We start from the raw sequence: 5,757 nt of genomic DNA, 5'->3' as shown, positions 1-5,757 counted from the left end.
GTAAATTTTCTGTAAATCTAAAACTGTTCTAAAGCAAAAACTTTAGATAAAAATAGTAAATAGAAGCAGGAGAATTAGGGAAGAAAATGAGAATTCAAACTAATATTTTGATAGGGTAGGTAGTTTCCTTTACTTTATTTTTCCTCTCTGTCTTCTAGCCTGGACTTAAAGGCATATAAAATTGAAGAATTGCACATGATACAGAGACAGAAAGTCTTTTAAGGCAATTTATGTTTTCATTTTTTCTAGAAAAACCTTTGTATTTGAAGAAATAGGATAGGAGATTCCTAAAAGACAAAGAGAACATGAGAAATTCCTTTCTTCTTCAAGGTCGGCCTCCAGGCAAGCCAGCCCCATTCCTGAAGGCGTAATCCTCCAATGAGAGCATGAGCACCAGCTGGTCAGGCATCTAAAACTCTGAGTGGGGAACATCCTTCCCTCTGACAGAAGACCTTTGTTCCAAAAAGTGTAGGAGAAAATTTCTCTGTTATTTTTCTCTTTATATCCTCTCACTATTTTGCCAGGGAGGCAGACCAATTCAAAGGAGGTGGATGGCATAGTGGAATGTACTAGAAGCCTAATTTCTAGTGAGAGTAGCAGAAAGAGAGTCAAAGAATGTAGAGGAGTGTGGTAGTCAGTTTGGGCTGCCATAATGAAAATGCCAAATTTGGGTATTAGGTTTCAACCTATGTATTTTGATCGAGGAGGTGCACAAACCAAAAAGCCAAGGTGAGAATGAGATTGTATCAAATATGATTGACGTTATTGGACCAATCCAATCTTGTCATGCAGAATTTTTTTTTTTTTTTTTTGAGAAGGAGTCTCACGCTCACAACCACCTGCACTTCCCAGGTTCAAGCGGTTCTTGTGCCTCAGCCTCCTGAGTAGCTGCAATTACAGGCACGTGCCACCATGTCTGGCTAATTTTTTTTTTTTTTTTAAATATTTTTGGTAGAGACGAGTTTCACCATGTTGAACAGGCTGGTCTTGAACTCCTGACCTCTGGTGATCCACCCACCTCGGCCTCACAAAGTGCTGGGATTACAGGCATGAGCCACCGCACTCGGCCAGGAATCTTAACGTAAAAAGGACACCATAGCTTAGATAACTGAAATAAGAGTAATTTATAACCAAGGTATCAGATTAACTTCTTTCCCTTAGCAACATGCTTTCTATGTTCATCCCTGTCTTTCCACATCTGGCAGGCCTTTTCTTTTTATGGTTGCATGGTAATCCATTGTATAGATGTATCACAGTTTGTTTATACTGTTGGTGGGAATGCACATTGGTAAAAAAGCACTATGGAGAACAGCCTGGAGACTATTCCAAAAATGAAAACAAAACTACCACACTATCCAGTAATCCCACTCCTCAGTATTTACCCAAGATGAAGGAAATCAGTGCACTGAAGAGATGCCTGCACAAGCATGTTTGCTGCAGCACGATTAACAACAGCCAAGATTAGGAAGCAACCAAACTGACCATCAGCAGATGAATGGATGAAGAAATTGTTTTACGTATACACAATGGAGTACTATTCAGCCACAAAAAAACATTGAGACCCTGTCTTTTGCATCAACGTGGATGGCACTGGAGGTCATTATGGTAAGTTAAATAAGTCAGGCACAGAAAGACAAACTTCGCCTGTTCTCGCTTACTTGTGGAAGCTAAAAATCAAAACAATGGAATTCATGGAGACAGAGTGTAGAAGGATGGTTACCTGAGGCTGAGAAATGTAGAGGGGTGCTGGGGGAGAAGTGACGATGGCTAATGTTTACAAAAAACTGTTAGAGACAATCAATAAGACCTAGTATTTGCTATCACAACAGGGTGACCATAGTCAAAATGATTTAATTGTACTTTTTGAAATAACTAAAAGAGTCTAATTGGATTGTTTGTAACACAAAGGATAAATGTCTATGCTTGTGGATAACCCATTTCCCTGATGTGATTATTACACATAGCAAGCCTACGTCGAAATACCCCATGTAACCCATAAGCGTATGCAAGTACTATGTAAATGATTATTTACTCAGAGAGAAGTGTTGATATTTACCAGGATAAGTATCACCTGACATTTATCCACCTTGATGTCCACTCTGATGACGTTCCTTTTGTTGGTGACCTGTTCCTCCTCTCTAGCTGCCTTTAATATTTTTTCTTTCATCTTGACATTGGAGAATATGATGATTATGTGACTTGGGGATAGTTGTCTTGTATAGTATCTCACAGAGATTCTCTAGATTTCCTGAATTTGAAGGCTGACCATCCAACAGGGGTGGAGTAATTTTTGTGAATGATACCCTCAAATTTGTTTTCCAAGTTGCTTGTTCTTTCTCCCTGTCTTTTAGGGATGCCAATGTGTTGCAGGATTGGTCTCACTACATGATCTCAAATTTCTTGGAGGTTTGAGGCATTATTTTTTATTCTTTTTTCTATATATTTTTTTCTGACTGAATTGATTCAGAGAACTGGTTTCAAGTTCAGAGATTTTTCCTCTGCTGGGTCTATTATGTTGTAAATACTTTTACTTGCATTATGAAATTCCTTTAGTGAGTTTTTTGGCCTTATCTGTTCACTTGGTTCCTTCTTAAAATGGTGATTTCATCTTTCAGCTTTTCTATCATTTTATTGGATTCCTCAGATTCCTTGGATTTGGTTTTGACTTTCTCCTGAATCTCGATGATCTGTGTTCCTATCCAGATTCTAAACTCTCTGTCTCTCGTTGCAGCCATTTCACCCTGCTTTAGAACCATTGCTGCAGAATTAGTGTGGTAGTGAGGAGGGAAGAAGGGGCTCTGGTTTCTGGAGTTGCTAGAGTTCTTGTGCTGGTTCTTTCTTATCTGTGTGGGCTGATGTTCCTTTGCTATTTGAAGTTACTATGCTTTGAATGGGTTTTTTATTCTTTTATACTCCTTGATGCCCTTGAGGTTTGGACAGTGGTGGGTTGTCAAGTGACTTCATTTATGGAAGATGTTAGGGGGCAAAAGCTCAGGGCAGCACTCATGGGCTGTGTGCTCCACCTTTGGGGACTGGTACCAGGCCCACATCATTGTTCTCTGTCCCTGTGATGTAAAGCAGCCGCTCTGCTAGAGACACCGAGGTGTTCCTTGTCTACCGACCACAACACTCTGCTGGGAGTTGCTGTCTAAAGTGCTTCACTGGGGCAGCAGCAGCAGAGTCTATGCTCAAATGCACATACCACCAGCAACAGCGGAATGGCCCAGCTTCTCAAGAGATAAAAATATATAAGTTTCCAAGGTATAAAATCAACATAGAAAAACTGAACTTTATTTTCTTGCAGCAACAATGCATATGAAAATAAAGAAAATATAACCTCTAACCTATTATTCCAAACATTAAGTACCTTAAGAAATTTAACCAAAAAAAAATTACAGAAAAACCATTAATATGCTATTTAAAAATATTAATGAAGACCCACAGGAAACTAAAATAAAATAAGTCCATGGGAATGAAGTTTCAATAATTTTCCTTAAAACAGAATTGATAGATTAATTGTAATCCCAAATCACAACAACCAAATGCCTTTGGACATGAAGGCATCTATGAATCACCTGATTCTAAAGTATAAAGATGTGCAAATAGCCAAGCATAGTCAATACACTCTTGAAAAAGAGCAGTTCATCAAACAGATAGTAAGAATTACAAAGAAGCTATTATAATGAAGAGTTTGAGATTTGGGTGCAGGGATTAGAAATAGACCAATGGAACTGAATGGAAATTCCTGAAAAACAAAACCAACAAAACACATATAAATGCAAGCTTAATTGATTAAAAAATGTTGCAGCTTTAGCACTGGAGACTGTCTTGTTGAAATAAGTATCAGTGGAACAACTGAATATCCACATAAAAAACTTTAATGTAAGTGGAACCCTTTTTCATATTATACAAAAAATGCAATTACAGGGAAATTCAAAACCTACTTTAAAAATGTTTATATAAAAACTTCAAAAACACAGAAATTCATAGAATAATAAATAAGTCTTTGTATAGATTATCTTTTAGTGAGATGACAGTATGAGTAAGTTAGAGCATCAGTAAGGCTGGAGGTGCAAGAAATGAAACACTCTGGGGTCAATGGTCACTTCAATAACAAGAGGAGCGAGATGATATGAGTCAAAGAGGAACAGAGGAAATGGCACCACCTCTCTCCCCCTTGTCTCAACCATAGAAGGCCTAGATGCTTTCATAAGCCTTTGCTTTTTGAGAGTAGAAGTCAGATCTCAATAGTAGCTGGGGGAAGGCTACCTGAGATAATGATGGATTTATTCCCCCTCTTACTTGACTTGTTCACCTGCTGACCTCTGGAACTCTGGTGATTCAAGAAATACAACCTGAGCAGTTCTATTCCAGACAGTCATGACGGAGGCTGCTGTGCTGATGATAGACACCCTGATCAGGTCCACAAACACTTAGTGCCAGTGCCAGTTTGCTCACAGGATAGGGGAGTAGAAGGTTATCTGCCTCTCCACATGGATAAGAGCTCCACATACTTCTTTTCAGCTGCTCTTACTCCTGACAGTACTCTCAGGAGGATTCATGAGCCCTGAGATTCCAAACAACGTGATTGTGGCTTTGCCAGAGATTACCCTGAGGAATGGGGTGCTCTGCACCCACTATGGTCAGGATCAACTCAGCTGTTCATGAGCTGACCTCCTTCCTTAGCTTCGTCTCCATGTCCCAGGGGCAGTGGGCCTCTGCTCATAGCCAGGATTGGTGGATCAAACTTCAGCGCTCAAGGTGGAAACCCACAGACAAGGAAGCTCTTCTCCCAGACTGGGAGGGACCTGGTAGGTAAATTCCAGCTCTGGCCCCCATGTCCTTGGGAATTATCCTCATGGAGCTTTTCTTCTGAGTTCCCAAGAAGGGAGCATTAGTTATGGATGGTAAAAAGAAAATGGCAGCCTATCCTTTTACCTCCTGGTATTGGAAATAATTCTCCTGTCCAGAAGAGAGAGGGACTAATTTTCTTGGAATTGAATCAGTGGGGAGTGTCAGGGGCCTTTTAAAGGAGTGAACACAGCCCTTCTCCAAACATGCCCCAAATGACTCACCTTCAGTTCCTATTTCTCAGTTAGATTCAGCCTTCCGTGAAGATGCTGCACTGCCAGTGGAGGTTTACCACAGGTGCCATGAATGTAGAATTGTTGGGCACCAGGTTGAAGGAGGGGAGGGCATTCCCAGATTTCAAGGAATAAGAAACATTTGTGCGTGTGTCAGAGTGATTACAAAATACACAGGAAGGCTGTCAAAAAGTTGAAAAACCAAAGTATGTCTTCATTTGATATTTGTTACCATCAAAGGTGGCACATTTTTACTTTGGTGCTTGATATCTCCCTTTATCTTATCCCAAATCTAATCCAACAACTTTTGTTCCTTTAACCTCTAAAATCCGTTCCAAATCCTTCCGCTTTTTCTATCTCCAGTACTACTGCTGTGTGTGATGTTAACATTATCTCCCACCCAGACTAGGTTAAAGACGTCTTTGTTGTTGCTACTTAAAAAAAAGAAACCCATTCCATGGCATGGATGCAGCCAGAGACCATTATTCTTAGGAAACTAACGCAGTAACAGAAAACCAAATACTACATGTTCTCACTTATAAGTGGGAGCTAGAGAGGAGAACACATGGACACACAGAGGGGAGCAACGCACACTGGGGCCTTTCAGAGGGTGGAGAGTGGGAGGAGGGAGAGGCTCAGGAAATATAACAAATGGGTACTAGGCTTAATAGAT

The sequence above is a fragment of the Macaca fascicularis genome, chromosome X (assembly GCF_037993035.2).
Source record: "Macaca fascicularis isolate 582-1 chromosome X, T2T-MFA8v1.1".
Classification (NCBI taxonomy): Eukaryota; Metazoa; Chordata; class Mammalia; order Primates; family Cercopithecidae; genus Macaca; species Macaca fascicularis.
Note: the sequence above shows the minus strand (reverse complement) of the source record.